Genomic DNA, 26,887 nt, shown 5'->3' on the forward strand with positions numbered 1-26,887 from the left:
TATGGTCTAACATTTACCTTTACATAACCTGCATCCAGCGAGGTAGGCATTACACTCGTTCCGAAGGTAAGTATTACATGTTTTGTGGGGATTTCTTGGTCGTTCCTGCGGATGACAATTCTTTGGACCTTGGTAACATTTTGTTCCTGGAAACCTTCCAGCAGTTCTTCGTCGCTTAAGCCAAAAAAATCTTCCTCTGATATTACACCCCTGCTTGTATTTAATGTTCTGTGCGGTGATATTGTCACTGTTGCGTTACCAATACTGGTAAGTTCTGTGAGCTTTTGCGCTTGGTCTTTGTCATTGAGTTCTAGGAGGAGGTCCCCGCTAGACATTTTTGAGGCTTTGTATGTAGGTCCGATTTTTTCTTTTAGACACTTGGCCACTAGGAATGGAGAGAGCTTTCTCACTGGTACGTTGTTTTCACTGCGCAGTACATAGAACTTAGGAAATGATGGAGCGTTGCTCCAAAAAGAGAACTGGAACGTTGCTTCGGTGCGGCATCTTTTAAGACGCCGATCATAGAGAATAGAGGCTTGCGCTGCCATGAGAAAAATGTGTATATTCGGCAACAGCGCCGACCGCCCACCACGGAGCCCAACGAGGGGACGCGGCAGAGCTTGTGTACAAGTCTGCACGACGCCAGTCGTACGCCGGCGCTATAACCAAATATGGTGTACCCAAGGTAGGATAGCCACACAAGGTTAACCCTAGCCGCCGTGGAGAAAGGAAGTAAATGGAAGAGAGAAGAGGACAGGAAAGATCAGAAAGTGAGAGATAAAGACTAAGATTTGGGGAGAAAGAGACAGGAAGAGACGACTGCCGATTTCCCCCGGGTTGGTCAGTCCGGGGGTGCCGTCTACGTGAAGCAGAGGCCAAAGAGGTGTGTTGCCTCCGCCGGGGGGCCTTAAAGGTCCGAACACCCAGCATCGGCTCAACCTCCAGGATCCCCCTTTCCCCGGACACGGCTAAGCCGCGCACGGCTACACGCGGGAGGGTCCAACCCTCGTGTGCTCGGGTACGTGGTGTCGCAACACACCAAACGCCTGCTGACGCAGACGCCCCTGCGGGGGTAGTTGGAGGTGATTTCAATCTGCCTAATATTGATTGATATCGCCAACCTCACTGTCACTCTTTTTCGGGTTGGTCCAGTCAAGAACTGATTAACTTGGTTGAATTTTTTGCGTTACGTGAAACTGTTGTGCAACTGACACGTGGGAACCATACCTTAGATTTGTTATTCACAAATAAACCTGAATTCGTCCGGTCTACTCACGTGCTACCTGGAAAAAAGCGATAATAATGCTGTGCTCTGTGAAGTGCATGTTGAACGTTCAAGAAGCATTCGAACAGCAAACAGACGAGTATATAAGTACGAAAAAGCAAATGTAAGCGAGATAAATAAAGCGTTGAATGAGCACCGGAGGGTATTTGAAACATATGCACTGGAGCATCTGGACTACACTGGAGTTACTGAATTATGGCTTATATTTAAGGAGATGTTTGAGCTGAGCCAGCGCTTTGTTCTGGTATGGAAATTAACGAGAAAGAAGTAAAAGTAAACCTTGGTTTCTCGGGAGTTACGCAGTCTAACAGGCAAAAGGCAACCAGCTTACAGTAAATACAAAGGAAAGCCGACACGTGATCATTGGTTGAAGCTGCATGAAACTACTGAAAAATTAAAGTTGTAGTGGCAGCTGCAAAGCATTCATTTCGAATTTCAATTGAGCCGACATTAAAGGATAATCCGAAGGAATTCTCGAAACATGCAAAGAAAAATGGAAAAGGCACTGTTACTATACTACAGCGTGTGTCTGGTAACAGCTTTATTGAGGATGACGTAGGAAAAGCTGAGTTCTTTATTACGTATTTTAGCTCTGTTTTCATCTGTGCATTACAGCAGAAACATGATGATATGAGTACCTTGCATTTCCAGCCGGTGATGAGTGTTATGGGTGATGTTGTTATTAGCATTTGTGGTATAGAGTCTCTGCTGCAGAATCTGAAGATTGGTGAGGCTGGGTGTCCTGATGACCTGCCAAACAGGTTTTATAAATTTTGAGCTCAGTGGGTTGCACCGTACTTGAAGATAAACTAGAAAATCGCTCGACAAATCCTGCCTTCCAGTTAACTGGAAAATCACAAGCATAGTGCCAATTCCAAAATGAGGTCCTCGTGACAATGTCTCAAATTAAAGGCCAGTATCACTAGCTTCAGTTGCGTGCACGACTCTTGAAGATATCTTGTATGCTAGAATAGTAGCACACATGGACGCGCATTTATTGTTTAATCCTGGTCAGCATGGTTTTCGAAGGAGCCTGTCTTGTATAACGCAGGTGACTGAACTTATGCACGACTTGGCGGGAGCACTGTACAAGCGCAAGCGTCTTAGGGTGGACGGTGTGTTTTCGGAATCCAAAAAGGCATTTGACACCCTGACGCACTGTTTCCAAATGAAAATGACCTTTTAGACGATCAGTTCTCAAGTGATTTGATGGGTAAATGATTACCTACGTTTACGTCAGCAGTTTGTGGTCGTCAATGGTACTCAGTCTCAGAAGGTGCAAGTTGTGTCCGATGTTCCGCAGGGCTCCGTGTTGGGGCCGCGATTGTTCTTGCTGTACGTGAACGAAATTAGTGGCGGAATAGTGTCTGAAATGTGGTTATTTGCGGACGACTGCGTCCTCTATAGAGTAGTGACTTGTGAGCGTGATGGTGAGATGTTTGCGGAAGACTTGAACAGAATCTCAGAGTGGTGCGTCAAATGGAATATCAATTTGAATTTGTTTAAAACTGTTCATATGAAATTTACAAGAAAGAAAACCTTGATATGCTACCATATATTATTAGGAATGTAATGTTTGAACAGGTGTTCGAATTTAAGTGTTTAGGCGTTTATTTTACTCCCATTTTGAATTGATGCCGTCAAGTCGATGATGTCGCTGCTAAAGTATGCAAAACCCCGGGATTTCTTCGCCGAAATGCAAACTCTTTTCCTCAGTCTTGTCGGAACATATTGTACAAGACTTTTGTGGGGTCGATTCTGGAATACGCGTGGACGGTTTGGGAGCCGCCTACTCGTAGAGATAAAAAAAAGCTGGAGCGGGTGGAGAACATCGCCGCTCGTTTCGTATCTGGCATACGCGGGGCTCAGTACAGTGCATCGCGTACGAAGGAAGCACTCAACTAGAAATTGCTAACACGCGCCATAAGAAGTTGTGTCAGAAGTTTTTCCAGGCTATTGATTATTATGCTGTTCGGGTTGATCGCGAAAAGTGCGCAGGAACCTTTTTATAGATCCGATCGTGTTGAGCATGATTTTAAGGTCCGTGAATTTCCGACAAAAACTGAATTGTTTAGAATGCCTTTTTTCTAACACCAATAGGGTATAGAATGGACTGCCGAGTCATGTTGGGAGGGTTGAATGGAATGATGCTTTCTTTTTGTTCTTGTAGATTGTAGATGTGGATTGCTATGGATTTTGCCATAATTTCGTTTTTTGTTTCGTTTTTGCTCTTTTGTTATCACTTTTACCACTGTCCAGGGGCAGTGGTAATAAATAAACAAACAAAAAAAAAATATATAAATAAATATGTAAATAAATATATAAATAAACAAATTGGTAAATAAATAAATAAATGATTTGCTTTGCACAGTATGCCAGTTGCAAGTTTAGTGGGCTTAGAAGAACACCTGAAGAATACCTCGTTGTTTCAAAGGGCACTTTTGATTTTAAAAGATCAAGGACAGAAATATTTATCCGCTCTAATTCGCTCCATGCAAAGAATGCTCGAGTGTCCAACTCTGTGATTTTAAGTCAGCACGAGCTTCTGGTGGCTTCCTTCCCAGCTAGCTGAGTTTACTTGAGGCACCACGCTGAGACTGCCGATGCCTTAAATGTACACTTTTCGGATTAGGATTTGTTGATTTGCAAGTTTCTTGAAAGGAAAGGTGGCACTTACAGATTTCTAGTCTCGATTTCATTAAGTGAGGTATCATGATTGCGAAGCTGTGGTCACTGACTTAGTGATTATCATCACGTTAGGGACGAGGCGAACTACACAACTAAAGGCAAGACGTAAGCAAAATTCGCCGGTCTGTTTTATTCACATGTACAATAGGCACATGTGTGCCGGCTGAGAGTATAAATAAATGAATGAATCAATGAATGCACTTTCCTTGCAAAGCCAGGAGCCTTATCCTGAAAAGTCTGCATTCGAAGTCATGAGTAGGGTTAGTTGGCGGGCACAATATTATTCAGCATGTTCAGAAGAAATTACTGGCTGCAGAAGTAGGCCAGCAGAAAATAAAGGGCATCAAAGCCAATCCATTCTTTGCCATGTGGCAACTAAAGGATCATTGTTCACGAGTTTGCGGATGCATGACTTCATGCCAACTTCATGCCGGTGCTAAGGAAGCACCAGTGCGGAGATTTGCAGAAAAAAACTTGATGTCGTAAGAGAAAGGCACCCAGTCAAACGATAGAAACTTGTCTTCCTACAACAACACTTAACCGAAACCTGCTGTTTTGGGCAAGAGAAGAAGCATCAACACTGGTGCCTTGCCTGATTCAGTAAAAGTCACAGGCGCGGTGAATGGCGGCGTCAGTGTAATTCCTTCCGAAAATGAGGCCCACACATTCCCTTTCAGTGCGCTGTACAAATCGCAGAAGCACATCCCCCAAGCTTGTTTGTCTTAATGTGAGCAAAGAACCCGTATGGGCCTCCAAAACCCATCGACCAAATGAACGCAAACCCAAACGAAGCAGGTTTGTTCAGTGCTTAGAAAAGTAGCCTCAAGTCGGCTGTTCCTACACTTCTTTCTCGGCATAGGAGAAGCTTGCTTTACTTTGAAGGGCATGAATAATGAAGAGGCATGCATGAACCCCTGCCAAAAAGTGTAAAAAAGAAGTACGTAGAGCACAGAGGGGTCGATGGATATCAAATGCCATTATCGTGGAGTTGTAACTACCTCAGCAAACAGACCAATGTATAAATGACTGGATCTGTAATTATGTTAACTTGATGCTGAGGTCATCTGGTAGTCATCTCCCAGTCGACAGCACACTTGCATTATTTTCATTGAACACTGTGCGACTGTGGCAATATATAAGGTCCATAAGGCTGGCGAGATTTGTGAGGATTTCCTTATATGTGTGACAAGGAACCTGTGAGTTGGCTACCCCTCCAGAGGATTATCAGATAGCACGACGGCTTATTTATCATGGTAAAACGAGTGTCATAGCAGTCATGTCATGTGTCCTCTTCGCAGTTGTGCGAGCAACATGCATTGCAGATTTATTTGTTGTCCCCCATTAGCCTTTCGCCTTATATTGATATGCAAGCAGTAAAATTGGATGGTTGGTAAAATCTGTTACGTCCTGTCACCTCCATACCTCTCCTCTGAATTCTGGGGAAATAAGGTTTTTTATGGGAAAGTGTGCGCCTTTAAGGCATAAGCGAGCTCCATGGCCGTTTGCAATTAGGGATTGTATAATTCTTTCAAAACATGTTCACGAGGAGCATTGCAAAACCGGCACCCTAAAAAAGAAGACAAGTTCACTTATCGGCCGTCTGTATTTTTCCTTATCATAATTCTCAAAACACAAACTCAAAACTGATATTGAGGTAAAAGCGCTTCTTATCATGTATCCTTGTCAATGAAGCAAAGCACAATGGCTCCTGGATGTTGTGCTACCAGGTACTACATTGCATTGGAAACGTAGGCTGATCATGACTGACCAAGGGATGTATTCTCGGACAATAGTTTTGGACGATATCATTGTCAGCGTGTGCTTATTGGCTCGTCGAGGAATGAGTCATACAAAGGCAGTAGTATTGCCCTAAGTGTTGAAGTGAGAATGCGTTCCCAACCCCATTTGTCTTCGAATTTCTGGTGTGGAAATACGATTGTAGCATTTGGTTTTACCGCAAATGGACGTGGTACTGAAATTCATGGATAATTTTCAATAGATATATGCGGGTAATAGAACACAGATTTTCTAAAGAGATCACATACTTGGATCATACCCTTAAGAGCAGTTATCTTTTAATGATTATATGATGAGGTACTTTACATATGGTTCAAATAAAAAGGCATGGCTATGAGCGAATGAAAACATGTGAAAAGTGTCGAAGCACTTCACGTAACAGAAAAATGCCAAAAATATTCAAAGCACTTGCAAAGCGGACAGATGATTGGGATGACGGGACGAGACACTAAGGGACATAAAGCGGTGAGATTGTACAATTTGGGACACGAACTCTAAAGTGTTTAACCATAGTGGGCAGACTGTTAGATAAAATTTTGTTAGCGCCTTTCATGCTGGGAAGTTAAGTATATATCACAGATTGATAAGCTACACAACGTGAAATATTAGATAAGAGCTCAGCTGAACCATGAAGCTGTTTCATTACGTTTGATGTTTCATTATGTGCGGTGTGCCATATTGCATGCGGATAAGTGATTTTGTCACTTGGAATATGTGAAGTCATTTGCCGATCTACTTTTCTACGGAACATGCTCCAATTTGGCTGAATAGAAAGATAACTGAAAGCGTTAAACAGCATGCCCATAAATAAAGCTAGTTTCCTTATACGACTTGAAAAGTAGCTTTTCTGTAATCTTCAATAATTTCCTTTGGGATAGAAATAATGATACGGAACTTTCGAAATGCATTGTCACGGATGTCTGATGAAATACGCTATAAGGGACGTACACATTCTTTGGTTTGTAGGAAATCAGCGTTTTCGAAGAAAAAATACCTACCTTTGTTGTTTCTGATTGAAGCCTTGTTAGCGCAAAGGCATAGAATGAAGCCAAAGGCGTTTATATATGATTACCATGGTGTTAGAAGATTGTACTATTATTAAACTATATTTTCTTCAGCACCACGCATGTAGGTTTGTGTTCTTGGAAACGTTGTTCTGGCTATTCCACCCAAAGCTTACATTCTGGATCGCAGGGAGGGGGTGGGTATGACTTGGACAGCTTGAAAACGAAGATTGTTCACCAGTGATCAAAGACAACGCAGCTAAAGAATTTCCAAATCAGGTTTGGGGAAGTTTTCCTGGGCAATGTGTGCCACTGGTTTGAGCTGTTCCACAGCCACTGCCTTGGCCTGGTAAGGTTTAGCTACAATATTACGGTGTCTATATACCCGTGCTGATTTCTGACAAACATAAGCAGTTTCCTTCTTATCATCCTTCCGTACTTTGGTTATTATTCGCTTCACCAGGCTATTAATGCCTGACACTGCATATGCAATGAAGTTGCCTAGCTCGTGGTTGAATTGACAGGTCCAACATCTCTACGTCCCTATTGCTTCCAAGAATTGACGGTCATGCTGGAACTAACTATAATATTTTACCATAAGCACATTGTAGTTCACAGTCTAGTCGACGTGTTTTTCGTGAGGTTTAGAGCAGGGAACTGTATTCGTCAGGGTGAGAGTGCCATGGGTGCACTGGCACATTTGATTCACCATATCATTCGCTGCGTCAGCACAGATAAGTTTAGAATGCACTACAATACCGTGACCAGTTTTACATATGCAATTGATTCAGTCTGGTAAAGTAGTAGGACAAATTTGACAAGCGCATAGTAAGCGAGCTTTATTGCCAGTCAGTCGTCGACTTCAATAAATTCACGAACACAAACAGATTTTAAGTAGAGGCTCGAGGCATACGCCTAAGTTCAAACCCTTGGCTTTGCAGCTTTTGGTGCAGGCACTCGGGTCTGGGCATCCAGAGCCATAAACTGCAGCAAAGAGATGATAAAATTCGCAATAACATCGATTATTACACTTCAATTACCAATTGATGGTAATGTAATTTAGTCACAGTGTAACGTTTAATGCTTGCTTATCAGAAAGTTGGTATATCGCGACACACCTTATAGGTTAGTCGTAAATTTGGGCATACATGAATTGGTCCAGCCATCAGTTCATTTAGAATAACGAGAACACCGCTTCGCACCTGACACTTTTGCGTTGTCCACGTCGACAACTTTCTCGAGATGCGAACCAGTCAGCCCTCCACTACCGTGGTGCGTATTTCTGGGGTATCGGGATGAACACACAGATACTCAGTCACTTCCACACAGTCCATGTCACAGATGTAACCGAACGCCGTAGGTTCTACATTGTTCAGGTAGAGGTATGTTCAGCTCGTAAGCGGACCACTCGACTGGAGTATATAACGTCTAGGCTAAGTGACTACAGCCTCCCTTCTTCCCAGCTAAAGGGCTTTGCGGCTGTAAACAAGCTCTCACGAGAATGTCAATAAATACATATAATGAAAACTGCACGGAAGAAGAAAGACTGCGTTAAAAATCCTGCTAAAAGAACATGTTCAGTTTACTCTTTTCACATTGGATTCGTCTCTACATGGCGTAGTATCGGACACAATGCGTCACTTTGCCATCGGATATTCTCACCTACGTACGCTCTAAAAAGTAGAGACGGAATCGCCGGAGGGAAGCGGCCTATTTAGACTTCAAAGCCTTGTTCTACTCTCACAACATGTCGAGTGGAGCGAAATGCATTGTTCACTCCGTCACCAAGAGAGAGTGAAATGTGCTTTTCACCTTGCCTTTCTGAGCGAGAGTAGAATGCTCCTTCTGCTTTTGCGGCAGTAAGGAACAAAACGTGGCGTAATCTTATGCTTCGACTGCAGGAGGCCGGCCCGGAAAATGGCTGTGTATCACTCACGCACGCTTGCAAAAAATACAACGTCTTGCTTCTAAGAGAACAGGTAGCCACAGTTGAAAAGAACGCGGAATGAGCGCTTTACTTTTTTCACTCGGAGTTGCACCACCGCTGTCCCGCTCAACATCGCGGTGTAGCACAGCACTAGAGAATAAGGACCCGTCCAGCGAGCAGAAACGAAGGCCATCCAAAGAAGACCGTTTGTCAGCCATATTGCATCGCCGCGAAAACAGGACAATTGTTCGTCCTTCCTTGGATATAATGACAAATCTTTTACGGTCAGTGAATTCTATCTTAGGCGCAAATTCTGCGTACATAACATGCTATCGCCAGGAAGTCGTCGCAGCGCTTAGCTGACGCCATTGACAATGAACTAGGCAAGTGCGCTTTGTCCCTCGATGCCAATCACAAAAGCCAGTCGTCGCGATAACTGCGTGCGATTGCATCACTTGCCGCTATCCGTAAGTGCTTCGACAATCGCAAACGCAGCCAGAACCATAGTATATTCAATAAGAAGTGAGGCGAGAGGACGCTTAAAATGATTTGTTCACCAGCCCATGTTTCCGAACCCATTCCAAGCGTGGTTAGCGTGCGTGTTGTGTGTACACAGTCAGGAACATTCATAGGCTGTATAGGACGCTGAGAAATGAGCTGCTGTTTTAGAATATGGCACACGAAACAAGCTTCCGGAAAATTTATCTACATTACCATCCCCATGCTTAGGAGCTCATCTGGTAATCTGTGCCATATTAGTACACTCATGTTGTGCCAGAAATGCGTTTGCTGCCCAATAATGTGGCGTATCTTTGATCATAGTGTCAATTTTTTTGGGGGGGTTTCCAGATGCTTGTTCTATTTTTAACTTTCCTCAGTATACTTTATTTTTGAAAACAAGGTGCTTATTGAAATTAAAGGATATTTCTGCACTGTAATAGTGATGAAACTTTAGAGAATATACTTATTTTTTATTACAACATGTGTTCGAAATTTCATGGGCATCATTGCAATCTGATTTTCTGTTTTTGTCAGTATGCTTCTTAAATTGTTATTCAGTTTGTATTGGGATTTTTCAATAAAGATTTTGGCGTTTAAGAGAGCAAATTATTAATTTGAATAACTCAGCGACTACAGATTCTTTGTTTTAGAGTGTATCAAATTGGTATTTGCTCAAGGTAACATCCCTAATGAGATTTAACAAGAATGCGGTATGCATATTTCTCACATTTGAAAGTCTTTAGACACAATATATGCAAAGAGGCCTTATGTCAAAACCACAGCATAGGTGTTTAGATGTCATTATCGCAATGATCCACGCGCGTAAGAACTGTTGCAGTCATGAGAAGGTGTTCGCACTTCGGCTGCCAACGTGCACTAAACGGTATTAAATATACATTAGATTGAACTTATAGTTCGCAGAGCGTATATACCGGAATTAATTGTAGAAAAAAGTGCTGGCAAGGAGCATTGAATAAATCTGACACAAAATATTCATAGTTACCGCGTTTTATATTCCGGTAAACACCGGCAGCTCGGGTGCAATAGCCGGTGATGAGGGGCAGCCACGTGTGTGTCCTGCAAGGTGCAGCCACTGGTAGCACAGAATTAAACCGAACAAAGTCAGAGCTATTTACAGGCGCTATAGGGTGTATTATACTTCACTCGTGGTTCAAAGTTCGGGCAGTGAAAAATAACAAAATAGTTCCTTGCATTTATTACTCCGTGTTTTTCTCGTTTAGCACAGCGCCTCCTGTTGGCTGCACCGTGGAGGCACTTCATGTTTGCATCACCGCTCACCCACCATGCCCTCGATCTTCCAGTATTTAGCGGACTACTGAACAAGCTAGAACTATCTACAGTTTGACTTACTATCTCCCGTGCGTGCCTCGTCATTTCTCCCGTCGGCAGCAGTGATCGTCCCCATGAACGCTGCAAACACAAGGACAATCAAGACATCAACAACAGAACTTGAAACCCAAAATAAACGTTTCTTCGCCAATCTAGAATATTCTTCTACTGGTGAATAGGATGAGTATATAGAAACATTGCTCTCAATAACATGAAACAAGGAATGATCCATTCGTGTTAATTTTCACGGAAGCTCAACGTCACAACGTCGGTGCATGCAATGTATTACATAAAGCACTAAGATGCAGCTATACAACGGGTATTCTGTTACGTGTCGAGTAGTGAATTTCGGGTATATTCTGATTATTTCCTAATATCATATCTGTTGACGCGACAAGACTTGCTCACCTGTAAGGAGTGCGACGAGCAAGATGGCAGCGGTGAACTTCATCTCAGCAACGAGTCTAACTTTGTTGTCTGTGAGGACAAAGAGAAAAGTACATCTTCGGTGGCTTACAAAAGAGAGCGTAGAGATGTCCAAAAGGGAAATTCAAGTTCCTTGGATTATGAGTGACTTCAAGTATACCTAAAATACGTATGATATTGTCAACCTGTTCCTCTTCATGAGCACCTATGAGAAAGCAACACTTTCAGAACCTAAGGCTTTGTGATTTGAGCAGTTATGTCTAAGGTTAAGCATCGCAACATGACTTTTTGGCACATTTTGGTATAAGCGTATCGGTCAACGTATTTCACATATCATAATTAGAAAACCTACAATAGCACAGAAACTTAGAATTTCTATTTTAAGTTCTAACATGCTGGATTTCGAGCCATCTCAACATGTGGCTCTAATGCAAGCAAAGCGTTAGAGAGCGCTGATAAATGAGAAGATAACACAGTGATGGCTTTTAGAATGGACGCGCAGTAGCAAATAATAGAGCGATAAAGGAGAAAATTCGTTGATTGCTCGGACAAATATGAACGTACCTGATGGGAAGAAATACCAGGTGGAGGCCAGGTACTGGATCGAGCTACTGATGCAAGGTGCACGATTCCCGACCCTCTGTCTTTTATATCTCTCCTGTGGCCAGAAATAAAAGTGCACGTGGAGGAAACTGCCACGTAGCTGCTTTCAAATACATTTTGCACGGGTGAATGCCTTTACTGTCATCGTTTTTATGGTGTTCTTGGTTTGTTGAAATAGCAAAACAATGAATACATGGCAAGAATCTACTGATAAACAGGAAACCGGATACATAATTTTCTTATCCGTAGGCAATTTTTATATCCATATCCCAAGTTAGCTCCGCTTTTGGTTTTATGTGTATTACATCCGGAAGGAATGACTTGCCTATCCTATCATTAATATGAGTGGGAGAACGTTTTGTAAATATCGCACTACGGTATTTAACATGGCTTAATTTGCTCTTCTGCGACGCGAGGGAATATCGGCACAAAACTATTTGACACGAAATGCACCCGTCGATCGCAGCAGTACATCTCCTTAAGATATATTCGTTAACACCACAGCGAATGGGACTATTTTACTAGAATGTACAGAGAATTATCATGCCAACACGTATAACAGTTCAGCATACTGTGTATCACTCATGTTTTAGTGACAAGGGGCGAGCAATTAGAGAATTGTGTGAAAGTAGGCGAGGAACGAAATGTTCCTGCCCGAAAGTGGCCCACGAAATCCCCGCGCTATGTGTGCTTTGTTTTCTTGGTTTCCTTTTCAGTAAGGCCGCGCGCAACGCACTCATTATTATCATGGTCCTATTGCAAACTAGGGAGCTGGCTGTTACCTTTTGACACACTTGTGCTGACTGAGGCATCTCTTCTCCTACAGATAGGAGTGGGAGCTGTCGTATGCGTGGTAACTAAGCCACGAGACTCGTACAATATCGGGATATTGCGGGAAAGACCTTAAAACATTGTCTACGAGGAAATATTACAGTCTATTTCATAGTGCGGATTTGATGGCATGCATAGCTATGGGGAAAACAATGTTTTAGTGAAGACAGATACGTGAAATATCGAACAAATACGAGAGAATTAAGAGAGGCAGATATGTCTGTGGTCTTCAGTGTAGCTTCTTTCGGCGAGGACTGTGGCACTAATGGTTGCCAAAGACCACACTGAGGTTCCCCTTGTGGCAATGTTCGAAGAGCATCGCGCAACTAGTGTGAAGACGTGGGATCATTCCCCAGATGCGGCAAATTGTTTTGTTACCCACTTTCATTGCCATCATTTATCATTTCTTTTTATTCACTTAGGAAGTACAAGTATATTACGCGGTTTTTCTTGTTGTCTTTGCTTCCTGGGTTCTGATAATATAAATAAGAAAAATTGCGTTCTTTGTTAACCTTCTTTCTAAAGGTAAGACGGTGTCAAAGCCATGCCAGTTGGCGGAAAGTTACATCGCTAGCGCAACCTTAAATGTGCGCTTAAGGCAGTCAGTCATCGCATTTGTCAACACTTCTTCGATAGTTGCCACGCCTTCTGGCGAGTAGAATAAGCGGAAAGCATTCTTACAGATATACAGCTATTGTTCACATATAGTCTGAACAGCATATATGGTGGGTTTAACATTTATTTCGAAAGGACAGCAGTATGTGTATGTGTTAGTTTTAACATTATTTGCGAAAGCTACTGAACGTACATTATCTCAGCTACTGTAACTATGGCCGAAATATGGAGCTCTGTTGTGCTGACTACGTTGAGGCGATGGCGGCGATCATCCTGTGCTGGCAAATGTTCACAACCTAGAACAACCAGACATGCGCTTACATTACCAGAAGATATGTTTACGGAACTGCTATCCGCCTAATCGTAAATTAAATGATGATATCTCCACAAAGTTAAGTGTTCGACGAAAACTCGTCTGGCGAGGAAACCTAATGGTGCCAAAAACGTACAGTCGACAAGAATGTCCCTTCATCACAATGAAGATGTAAGCATGAGCGCGCGGCTACGTATGGGTGAGGTGGCGGAGTGTTAGTGTGTATATCCCGGGAAGCTCACCATCAAGAGACCGGTACGGGGCCCGAAGCGTCGGTTCTTTATTTTTATTTCATTCTTGGCGAGTGCACGTTTTTTTGGCACCGTAACTCCACAAAGTGCTTCCAGTGGGATTATATCTACACGATCGCCTCGCATGCCAGTTGCGCAGACTTCCTCACTGAAGAATCAATCACCTTTCCTATACAACGTCTGCGCAACCCATACATCACTTGACTTGCTGCACTCATCCGTAAGACGACCAATGCGGCGCTCGTACTTCCTCTCTGAGCTAGCACACAGGTACTCATGGAATTGCCATTCTCTAAGCCAGTCACCAAACTCATTCGCAACTACCACCATCGTAGGAGCTGCACCTACAAAAAGCAAAACACCAGCTCAACATCTTACGGAGCGTAGCGCCATACCTAAAGCCACAGCCCTTGCTGCTAGACTTCCACTCAATGTACAACGTTTATCCCTGCATGAGATATGACCTCGGTCATGGAATATTGACCAAAAAGAGAACTAGGTGGTTAGGGAAGAAAAAGTGGCATTTTCTGCACCATGAACAGTGGATGTCACTTCAGAGTGGCATACTAATGAGGCCACATAGAGTGTGCATCAGATATCATCTACAATTTCGGAAGTTAACCGTTGCCTCCGTATAGTGCACACCGATCATGCGCACAAGACCCTCCAATAGCGACGTGCTAAAGGGGATCGCGGCAGCTGCCCAGCCCCTTTCTCACTCAACCACACTGAAAGAAACGTAAACGCAACTATCATGACTCAATTACAGCAGCATGTTTATCAGCCGATCAAGGTAGTCTGGAAGACTGGTTTTTAAGGGATCTCAAGGAATTGACGTGAATTCTGCATGATTTGCGCAATGAGTTGCCGAAATGTTGAGTCTGCGCAAGCGTGCCTAGAAGAATCAGAAGCGAAGCAGGCAGACCAAAAGCCATATGGGGTCAGACGTCGCATATTCCCTTTGCGTACCTCGTTATCGAGTACCCTAAAAACGTGCTCATTGGAGAACAACACGCCGGGACCTTCCTAGGCGCCACCAATATGCGCACTTTAAATGGCTTAGAGATGAAAGATTTACCACTTCGCAATCATCTCGGTGGGAACCACAATGGTACCTATGTTTTATACCCATATTTCTCCACATACACCCCACACCCCTTGTACTGCCCTGACGGATAGCACCGCTGCTCATGGTCTCAACAAAGCAACGAGGGGCCGAGACCAAGCGTTGATTACATTCGTTATCGGTGACGAACTGCAGAACGCTCAACACTCTATGTGGGTACTAGGGCACAGTGGTAAAGGTAGATCAGGAGGATTGCATCAGGAGGCTTCTCAGAATTTCGAACGGCTTACTGTAAGCCATGGGGGGAAACAGCGCAAAGTATCTGCTGGTATTTATATCAGGGCTACTCAAATGTCTCTCACTGGCAACCATCCCATGAGAATTCGCTCCCAACTAAACTAAGAATAGAACCTATTCAGTTGTACACGCAGATATTGTACACGCAGATGACACTTCTGAGTTTGAGAGCGCTGCTCCTAGGCGTCTATTTCATGCTCTAGATTTCAATGCCACTGTTACGTGCCGCACTTATATTAGCGAAATCTGCGTCACTCTCTCTAAATTATAAAAATTGGTCGCATAAACGAATTTCGTCTATTAAAATTACGATTAGCCGAAAAGTATACATTTAGGCTTAATTCAGTATTATTGAACTCCATATTGCCCTGTTGAACACCACTTTGCCAGCACTCCCAGATTTAGTTGTGAGGTATCTGCTCTACTTTCTTCTTATTACTGGCATATGGCGCCCATTCTCACCTCTAAATGCATCACTGAATGGCAATGCAAAGCTGGACAAGTGTATAACAAATAATATGCTTCACGTTCTCGTTTTGTTTCTTCTATCATCTCTTCTTCTTTATGCTGGCTTCGCTTTGCCGAATCGCAATTTATCCTACTTTTGCATAATCACGTAATCGGTAAGATCGAGCTCCTCGATACAAAACGTGTACGGATTCTTTCAAGCCTATTATTGCTTGGATTTTGTTATTTATTCTTGTCGCAACAGGCAGTGCTTTGTTGTGGGCTCGAGAAAGTAGCCAAGTGCTCATTTACTGTGTTTTCCTCTCAAACTGCTATTTATGCTTCAAGCCTAACTGAAATAACGTTCGAATTGATTTCATTAGGCGCACAACACAAACATGACTAATATTGAAAACACAAACCGTGGCAGCAGACTGTTTTCATTGCTGACACGTATTGGAGTGTTTTAATAAGCTCTAATGATATGGTTCTGCTGTTCCACCCATCATTATCACCATCCACATGCGCGAACAAGCAGTGAAAACCACCAAAGCTCATTAACGTCGCACAATAGGCACCGTTCACTTCGTGGAAACGCAGGCAAGGCACATTCAAAGTCGAATATTCTTTGTATTTAATGAACACGAGACGAATAAATGAAAGTGTAAGCAACGCATTTAAAACAGGGCACCACTTACCACCAGATAGTGGCGTAGGGGGCAAGCGTTACCCGAACCAATGCTGGTTTCATCTTGTAGAACTGTCTCGACGAACAAATGGGGAATATTGCTGCCACCACGCGGTTAGCGTAGAACTTTCATTTAGCAACTCGTGTCCAAATATAGAGACTAGGCTTATTAACTGTAACGGTAATTCTCACTTTTTGTTTTATCATTGTTTTCGTGATTTAAAGAAATTTTTCAACAAATATGGACTTTGCATTTTTCTTATAGCTATTCATTATCGTAGTTTAGTTACACGTGTTCTGATCAAAACAATAAGAAAAACCACTTTTTCATGCGTAGAAGAAAACTGCAATTAGCTTGAAGTTCCAAACTATATAAACCCATTTTTGACCATCTTTTGATGTAGACAACATATCAGAAAAAAGGTTTTTCTACTGAGGTTTAATATTGAGCACAACCATTCTGCCTAAATCCCTCCATCCAGCATTCAATGACCGGCAATGAATGTCACTTCGTGGCTTATAAAAGGAACGCAGGACATGCAGGATCAAGTTTGCGACGCGACTCGCTTTCATTTCAACATACTATGCAGGCGATACCGGCCGTTTAATACCAATGTTCTCTTTATATTATGATTTATTTAAAGGCTACAATGTTCTTCTCATATGTTATTTACATATTTGTATTTTGCCTAAATCCAGTTATATTTTGCGAAGCCACACTTACCCAGTGCTCTTTCCGGACCTTAAATAGATATATAAATTACCTAATAAATAAACAAATAAACAAATAAATATGTAAGGTCTGCGGCTTTGAAGTGTCAGAAGTTCCAAACGTAGCGACATGTGGTTTGGGTGAAAGTCTCCAACCAGTGTTGCGCCTGCTGTTTCACTGTTATTGCTGAAGAAGATACCGCCAAATATTTTTCTTGTTTTCGTTGATTAAGCGTATTTTCGACATGATTTCCACATTTAGATAGAAAATACGCATTTTTTCTGGGGTTATTTATTATTATATATGGCGTCTTAAAAGGGCAACGTGTCTCTTACTAATTGGCTCGAGCTACACCATGTTTCTAAATCAGTCATTAATCGAAGGCACTGAATTGTGTCACTATGCTTCTTGAAGAACAATCAGAAGGTTTACTGCCACAAACGCGCAACAGTTTACAAATCAAGCGGACGAAGTTTTGTAGTTCTTCTAATGGATCACTAAAGCGCTCTTCATGTACTCTGCATGTAACTTCATTTTGTTTAAGTGGCCCAGTTGCGGTGATACATAAGATGAAGGTTTCCATATTAAAGACGTGCAGAATGGTTTCGAATGTTGACCGGCAAATATAACTCCATCCATGTCCACGATCTCCGGACATTACATGCGAACAGATCTCCAACCAATTCTGAGTAAAAAATATAGTTTATTATCACAGTTTTCATAGCAGAACGCATGAAAACGCATCCGGCCTATAGCACCAGCACATAAATCGCCAGGCCGCTCATAGCGTTTGAAATAGGGAGAAAACAATACACATATGCCATAAATTGTTGAACGGTTGCATTCACGGGAGCAGACGAGATAAACGTGCTGCGCAGAAAAGTGGAGCTTTTTTCGTTCTTTTTAAAAGAATAATCAATATTCTCCCTGGGGATTTTTCGTACCCGCTCATCAACATAATATTTTCGAATAGCGCTAATATTCGTTTTCGAATAGTGCGGGAAATAATTACAGTATTTGCACCATTCTAACGGCAATTTTCTTATTAAAAACATGCGTTAAACATGCGGTAAAATTTGCGTGCGCGTTGCAATCTTGGCAAATTCTACTCAAAATGAAAAAGAACGCAGCTTCTTAGTACGAAAACAAAAGTTCAGTGAAAACTGACTAGCGACACTGCCATTGCACGGATGTTGTTGTCTTTTTTGGTTGTTAGAGAGCGAAAAGAAGGATTCGTCGATGTCTGATCGTGACTACTCGCGGAGAAATATCATTGATTGTGTCTGTGGGCCTTTGTACGTTCCACGAAGCTGTTTCAACAAAATGCGCGTCGACTTTGGTGTCTTCATATTCGCGGCGGAATCGGCACCCATTTATTTTTAATAATATTTGGCTGGTATCATAGCTTTGTGTTTCAGTTCAGGGTGCGGTTGGTAATCGTGCAAATGCATATTAACCAAGTGCAAATAGGTTTCTTGTGCCATTCTGAAGTAATAGTTTTTCGACGAAACGCAAAAACATATGTACCTACTTATATATTTATTTTGGTTTTTTCCTAATTTAGAGTCCCCCTAATTGAAACCGCCACATCACTATGTTATCACTACCGCAACAAAATGCTACACATTATTCTAAAGGTGAAGCACCAAACGTGCTCTTCCTCTCCTCAAATCGGCCCACCAATTCACTGCAACGAAACTTCTATGGAAAGACATTGAGACGTTATCGAACGCAGCAAAGAACATTCTAGCAATAGAACGGTAGGACTTATGCAAGGTGCACAGTTAGGCGACCAACGCTGCAAATGTATAGACCGAAACTCAGCTTGACATTCTTTAGCACCAATCCTCATAATGAATGGTCCGATTGGATGAATCTTACTGTGAGATTCTGAACAGCATCGATCGCATTGCAGAGGTTATATATTGCTGAAGATCATATGCTGATTCCATACTCTGTACTCATTCTAATGATCGCCTGTTTTACACATACCAAATTTCTTCTGCAATCACAAAAGGTAATGAGTTGTTTGGTGTTGTCAGGCCAAGGCCATGGCTGTTTGTGATTAGTGATATTGTATACGTGAGTGCGCTGACCATATTCCATAGAGTATTCCATAGAGTAATTCAAGGTGCGTATCTGAAGACATGTCAGAAGCGACCGAACTGTATTACACAATAAGTGTACTTCATGCATTGTGCCTTGTTCTGACCTTACTGCAGTGTTCTCTTACAGCAATGGCTTGTCTTCAATTCCACATTATAGTGTGATGTTAAGGCGAAAAAAAAGTCGAGTGAAGTAAATTTTATACTTGTAAAAAGAAAAGATACTTTGCGCAGATTTTGTTGTAGATCCATTCATCCTTTAGTTATTAGTAATGTCCTCTGAATTTAAGCAACAGCATGTCATACATCTCCCAAGCGTTGTTTATTCGACTTTCTAATGGTACTTTGATACACCCAGTCTGCGGACAGATGACCATTGGAATGTGATGAGTGAGTGAAAGCTTTCAGGGCACCTGAAAGGGTAAAGAAAAGCCATCAATTTCTTTTCACCTATTCAGTAAGATAACGCATAGGGTAACGCAGTTTACACTACATTGATGAAGGTAAGAATGCTCCAGCGTTGAGAATATATGGGGTACGGAATAAAGTTTATCAGAATTAGTGGTTTCCTTAAGTACTTATTACTCCGGAGGGAACATGCAATACTATGGTAGAATAACCTGTCATATTAATAGGACACTCGCAAAAGTGGCATCACAGTAAAAAAAGAAAGTGAAATACAATGTTTGATCGTGAATAATTACTAGTATTGAAGCAACTGATGTAACAGGGCTGAAATGGAATCTCAGAAAGCAGCACTAAAAGGGCGAATGAACTAAATGTCTTCGAAAATACGCTTCTGCTAGCAACGTAAGGACCTTCGTGGCGTAGTGGATTTGACATTGCATTGCAAAGCTGCATGGCGCAGGATAATATGCCGGCCACAATGCCCACATTTCGATGGTGGCAAAAAGAAAAAAAACATAAAGTGCGTTGAGCGCACATTAAAGAACCTCACATTTTCAACATAATCAGGAGACGGCCACTAGAGCCTCCCTCATGATCACGTTGTAGTTTCGGCAGATAAAATCCGAGGTTTTCATTTACATAGGGCAAATAGTATAAGCGTAAGAACATATGCTTGTACACAATCATCTGATAGCTGCTACGTTTAACAAAATTTGATACTTTGTAAATAAGAAATTGTCAGATGGTTTGCGAAAACATCTTCTTATGCCAAAGTCATTGTCATTATATTTTATATAGCTCATTCTACGTAGTTTCTTTGTAACTAAATACTGTCTACAGCGCAGGCGCACACTACAACTAAAAAAACCGACACGACTCAATAAAATGCATGGAATTGTTTGAAGCGACAGCCCAAATGTGCTTTAAGATTGTCACTTATGCAAATGGCTTTCGCCCTTCTTGACATTACGGACTCCTGGGCAGCAGCACTAGTCACTCTAGGCCTCGTTCGATCTGTTGTTGTCCACAAAATCGGGCAGATCAAGACTATAACCTGAGTTTGGAATTGGTAATGCGTCTTGTTTGCTAATATTGAGTTTAGGATCACTGACTCAAGTCAAGCCAACTGATGTCCTTACCTGGCAGGTTAAGTTCGTGGTCTTGCTTCAGAAAGAGCTTACTAATGGCAAGTTTCATGGTTCAGGGCACTTTCGTCAGAGCTGGGTGATTTGCCACACTGTTGAAGATCAATCGGGTTAAGAGATCCGAACCCGGCTACGGAGATCGGTCCTTCGGTACCCAGTGCGGAAACGCAAACCAGCTCGGAAACGCAGATGGGGGCTCCGGGAAGAGTTTTCGTTTCTCTCTAAGGAGACCGAGTCCCTGGAATGGGTTCACCCCGAGGTAGGGACGGTGGCTGCGTAGAAAAGTGCGGCTTTTGCTCGGTCCGGTGCGCTTCTGTCGGCCCTCGAAAATCCGAGTGTGGGAGCGTGATTTTTGTGCCGGACCATACCCACATCTGCAACACGTCTCCAATGTGAACAGTCTCTAGTCTATAGACCAATGTAGGTAAGGGAAGTCGGCAAAACTGACCCGTAACCTTGGGAAAAGGATTGGCTTTGAGGGCTTGGCCCGTTGGGCTGGGGTCCAGAAACAGGAACGGCACTGCATCGGGACTGGATACTGAATCTTGGTTAGCAAATGAAATTGCTGATGGCGAAGTATTCACAGACCAATTTAAGTGTTATAGAAAGGACAGAGACTTGCATGGCGAAGGCGTATTTATTCTTGTGGATTGTAGAATTTCTTCTTCTCAGATAAATGCTGGTGCCGATGAATAAGAGGCTGTATGGTGCAGACTGACGCTTAAAAATAACAAAGTTTTAACTGTCTGTTCATTCTACCGTTCGCCCGATTCACTCGTCAATGTGCTTATGCAGTTGGCAGTGACAGTTGACGCAGTTCGAACAGATTTCATGGTAGTTGGAGGTTATTTCAATCTGCCTAATATTGATTGATATCACCAACCTTACTCTCACTCTTTTTCCGGTTAGTCCAGTCAAGAACTGATTAACTTGGTTGAATTTTTTGCGTAACGTGAAACTCTTCTGGAACTGACACGTGGGTACCATATCTTGGATTTGTTATTCACAAATAAACCTGAATTCGTCCGTTCTACTCAAGTGCTACCTGGAATAAGCTATCATAATGCTGTGCTCTGTAAAATGCATGTTGAACGTTCAAGAGGCATTGGAACAGCAAACAGACGAGTATATAACTACGAAAAAGCAAATGTAAGCGAGATAAATAAAGCGTTGAATGAGCTCCGGAGGGTATTTGAAACATATGCACTGGAGAAACTGGACTACACTGGAGTTACTGAATTATGGCTTATATTTAAGGAGATGTTTGAGCTGAGCCAGCGCTTCGTTCTGGTATGGACATTAACGAGAAAGAAGTAAAAGTAAGCCTTGGTTTCTCGGGAGTTACGCAGTCTAACTCGCCAAAGGCAACCAGCTTACAGTAAATACAAAGGAAAGCCGACACGTTATCATTGGTTGAAGCTTCATGAAACTACTGGAAAAATTAAAGTTGTAGTGGCAGCTGCAAAGCATTCATTTGGAATTTCAATTGAGCCGATATTAAAGGATAATCCGAAGGAATTCTCGAAACATGCAAAGAAAAATGGAAAAGGCACTGTTACTATACCACAGCGTGTGTCTGGTAACAGCTTTATTGAGGATGACGTAGGAAAAGCTGAGTTATGTATTACGTATTTTAGCTCTGTTTTCAGCTGTGCATTACAACAGAAACATGATGATATGAGTACCTTGCATTTCCAGCCGCTGATGAGTGTTATGGGTGATGTTGTTATTAGCATTTGTGGTATAGAGTCTCTGCTGCAGAATCTGAAGATTGGTGAGGCTGGGTGTCCTGATGACCTTCCAAACAGGTTTTATAAATTTTGAGCTCAGTCGGTTGCACCGTACTTGAAGATAAACTAGAAAATCGCTCGACAAATCCTGCCTTCCAGATAACTGGAAAATCAGAAGCATAGTGCCAATTCCAAAATGAGGTCCTCGTGACAACGTCTCAAATTAAAGGCCAGTATCACTAGCTTCAATTGCGTGCGCGACTCTTGAAGATATCTTGTATGCTAGTATAGTAGCACACATGGACGCGCATTTATTGTTTAATCCTGGTCAGCATGGTTTTCGATGGAGCCTGTCTTGTATAATGCAGGTGACTGAACTTATGCACGACTTGGCGGGAGCACTATACAAGCGCAAGCGTCTTAGGGTGGACGGTGTGTTTTCGGAATCCAAAAAGGCATTTGACACCCTGACGCACTGTTTCCAAATGAAAATGACCTTTTAGACGATCAGTTCTCAAGTGATTTGATGGGTAAATGATTACCTACGTTTACGTCAGCAGTTTGTGGTCGTGAATGGTACTCAGTCTCAGAAGGTGCAAGTTGTGTCCGATGTTCCGCAAGGCTCCGTGTTGGGGCCGCGATTGTTCTTGTTGTACGTGAACGAAATTAGTGACGGAATAGTGTCTGAAATGTGGTTATTTGCGGACGATTGCGTCCTCTATAGAGTAGTGACTTGTGAGCGTGATGGTGAGATGTTTGCGGAAGACTTGAACAGAATCTCAGAGTGGTGCGTCAAATGGAATATCAATTTGAATTTGTTTAAAACTGTTCATATGAAATTTACAAGAAAGAAAACCTTGATATGCTACCATATATTATTAGGAATGTAATGTTTGAACAGGTGTTCGAATTTAAGTGTTTAGGCGTTTATTTTACTCCCATTTTGAATTGGTGCCGTCAAGTCGATGATGTCGCTGCTAAAGTATGCAAAACCCCGGGATTTCTTCGCCGAAATGCAAACTCTTTTCCTCAGTCTTGTCGGAACATATTGTACAAGACTTTTGTGGGGTCGATTCTGGAATACGCGTGGACGGTTTGGGAGCCGCCTGCTCGTAGAGATAAAAAAAAGCTGGAGCGGGTGGAGAACATCGCCGCTCGTTTCGTATCTGGCATACGCGGGGCTCAGTACAGTGCATCGCATACGAAGGAAGCACTCAACTAGAAATTGCTAACACGCGCCATAAGAAGTTGTGTCAGAAGTTTTTCCAGGCTATTGATTATTATGCTGTTCGGGTTGATCGCGAAAAGTGTGCAGGAAACTTTTTATAGATCCGATCATGTTGAGCATGATTTTAGGGTCCGTGAATTTCCGACAAAAACTGAATTGTTTAGAATGCCTTTTTTCTAACACCAATAGGGTATAGAATGGACTGCCGAGTCATGTTGGGAGGGTTGAATGGAATGATGCTTTCTTTTTGTTCTTGTAGATTGTAGATGTGGATTGCTATGGATTTTGCCATAATTTCGTTTTTTGTTTCGTTTTTGCTCTTTTGTTATCACTTTTACCACTGTCCAGGGGCAGTGGTAATAAATAAACAAACAAACAAATAAATAAATATATAAATAAATATGTAAAAAAATATATAAATAAACAAATTGGTAAATAAATAAATAAATGATTTGCTTTGCACAGTATGCCAGTTGCAAGTTTAGTGGGCTTAGAAGAACACCTGAAGAATACCTCGTTGTTTCAAAGGGCTCTTTTGATTTTAAAAGATCAAGGACAGAAATATTTATCTGCTCTAATTCGCTCCATGCAAAGAATGCTCGAGTGTCCAACTCTGTGATTTTAAGTCAGCACGAGCTTCTGGTGGCTTCCTTCCCAGCTAGCTGAGTTTACTTGAGGCACCACGCTGAGACTGCCGATGCCTTAAATGTACACTTTTCGGATTAGGATTTGTTGATTTGCAAGTTTCTTGAAAGGAAAGGTGGCACTTACAGATTTCTAGTCTCGATTTCATTAAGTGAGGTATCATGATTGCGAAGCTGTGGTCACTGACTTAGTGATTATCATCACGTTAGGGACGAGGCGAACTACACAACTAAAGGCAAGACGTAAGCAAAATTCGCCGGTCTGTTTTATTCACATGTACAATAGGCACATGTGTGCCGGCTGAGAGTATAAATAAATGAATGAATCAATGAATGCACTTTCCTTGCAAAGCCAGGAGCCTTATCCTGAAAAGTCTGCATTCGAAGTCATGAGTAGGGTTAGTTGGCGGGCACAATATTATTCAGCATGTTCAGAAGAAATTACTGGCTGCAGAAGTAGGCCAGCAGAAAATAAAGGGCATCAAAGCCAATCCATTCTTTGCCATGTGGCAACTAAAGGATCATTGTTCACGAGTTTGCGGATGCAGGACTTCATGCCAACTTCATGCCGGTGCTAAGGAAGCACCAGTGCGGAGAGTTGCAGAAAAAAACTTGATGTCGTAAGAGAAAGGCACCCACTCAAACGATAGAAACTTGTCTTCCTACAACAACACTTAACCCAAACCTGCTGTTTTGGGCAAGAGAAGAAGCATCAACACTGGTGCCTTGCCTGATTCAGTAAAAGTCACAGGCGCGGTGAATGGCGGCGTCAGTGTAATTCCTTCCGAAAATGAGGCCCACACATTCCCTTTCAGTGCGCTGTACAAATCGCAGAAGCACATTCCACAAGCTTGTTTGTCTTAATGTGAGCAAAGAACCCGTATGGGCCTCCAAAACCCATCGACCAAATGAACGCAAACCCAAACGAAGCAGGTTTGTTCAGTGCTTAGAAAAGTAGCCTCAAGTCGGCTGTTCCTACAATTCTTTCTCGGCATAGGAGAAGCTTGCTTTACTGTGAAGGGCATGAATAATGAAGAGGCATGCATGAACCCCTGCCAAAAAGTGTGAAAAAAAAGTACGTAGAGCACAGAGGGGTCGATGGATATCAAGTGCCATTATCGTGGAGTTGTAACTACCTCAGCAAACAGACCAATGTATAAATGACTGGATTTGTAATTATGTTAACTTGATGCTGAGGTCATCTGGTAGTCATCTCCCAGTCGACAGCACACTTGCATTATTTTCATTGAACACTGTGCGACTGTGGCAATATATAAGGTCCATAAGGCTGGCGAGATTTGTGAGGATTTCCTTATATGTGTGGCACGGAACCTGTGAGTTGGCTACCCCTCCAGAGGATTATCAGATAGCACGACGGCTTATTTATCATGGTAAAACAAGTGTAATAGCAGTCATGCCATGTGTCCTCTTCGCAGTTGTGCGAGCAACATGCATTGCAGATTTATTTGTTTTCCCCCATTAGCCTTTCGCCTTATATTGATATGCAAGCAGTAAAATTGGATGGTTGGTGAAATCTGTTACGTCCTGTCACCTCCATACCTCTCCTCTGAATTCTGGGGAAATAAGGTTTTTTATGGGAAAGTGTGCGCCTTTAAGGCATAAGCGAGCTCCATGGCAGTTTGCAATTAGGGATTGTATAATTCTTTCAAAACATGTTCACGAGGAGCATTGCAAAATCGGCACCCTAAAAAAGAAGACAAGTTCACTTATCGGCCGTCTGTATTTTTCCTTATCATAATTCTCAAAACACAAACTCAAAACTGATATTGAGGTAAAAGCGCTTCTTATCATGTATCCTTGTCAATGAAGCAAAGCACAATGGCTCCTGGATGTTGTGCTACCAGGTACTACATTGCATTGGAAACGTAGGCTGATCATGACTGACCAAGGGATGTATTCTCGGACAATAGTTTTGGACGATATCATTGTCAGCGTGTGCTTATTGGCTCGTCGAGGAATGAGTCATACAAAGGCAGTAGTATTGCCCTAAGTGTTGAACTGAGAATGCGTTCCCAACCCCATTTGTCTTCGAATTTCTGGTGTGGAAATACGATTGTAGCATTTGGTTTTACCGCAAATGGACGTGGTACTGAAATTCATGGATAATTTTCAATAGATATATGCGGGTAATAGAACACAGATTTTCTAAAGAGCTCACATACTTGGATCATACCCTTAAGAGCAGTTATCTTTTAATGATTATATGATGAGGTACTTTACATATGGTTCAAATAAAAAGGCATGGCTATGAGCGAATGAAGACATGTGAAAAGTGTCGAAGCACTTCACGTAACAGAAAAATGCCAAAAATATTCAAAGCACTTGCTAAGCGGACAGATGATTGGGATGACGGGACGAGACACTAAGGGACATAAAGCGGTGAGATTGTACAATTTGGGACACGAACTCTAAAGTGTTTAACCATAGTGGGCAGACTGTTAGATAAAATTTTGTTAGCGCCTTTCATGCTGGGAAGTTAAGTATATATCACAGATTGATAAGCTACACAACGTGAAATATTAGATAAGAGCTCAGCTGAACCATGAAGCTGTTTCATTACGTTTGATGTTTCATTATGTGCGGTGTGCCATATTGCATGCGGATAAGTGATTCTGTCACTTGGAATATGTGAAGTCATTTGCCGATCTACTTTTGTACGGAACATGCCCCAATTTGGCTGAATAGAAAGAGAACTGAAAGCGTTAAACAGCATGCCCATAAATAACGCTAGTTTCCTTATACGACTTGAAAAGTAGCTTTTCTGTAATCTTCAATAATTTCCTTTGGGATAGAAATAATGATACC

General features: G+C 42.2%; 1 long non-coding RNA gene across 1 annotated transcript; it reads right to left on the reverse strand.

Moving 5' to 3' along the window:
• Positions 1-7,578: 7,578 nt before the first annotated feature.
• LOC139050477 (uncharacterized) lies at positions 7,579-10,636 on the reverse strand. Its single transcript, XR_011508894.1, has 2 exons — positions 10,574-10,636; positions 7,579-7,758 (listed from the first exon to the last, which is right to left on the reverse strand). It is a non-coding gene; the product is annotated as an uncharacterized lncRNA (long non-coding RNA).
• Between the last annotated feature and the right edge of the window lie 16,251 nt (positions 10,637-26,887).

Source organism: Dermacentor albipictus, chromosome 10 (assembly GCF_038994185.2).
Source record: "Dermacentor albipictus isolate Rhodes 1998 colony chromosome 10, USDA_Dalb.pri_finalv2, whole genome shotgun sequence".
Classification (NCBI taxonomy): domain Eukaryota; kingdom Metazoa; phylum Arthropoda; class Arachnida; order Ixodida; family Ixodidae; genus Dermacentor; species Dermacentor albipictus.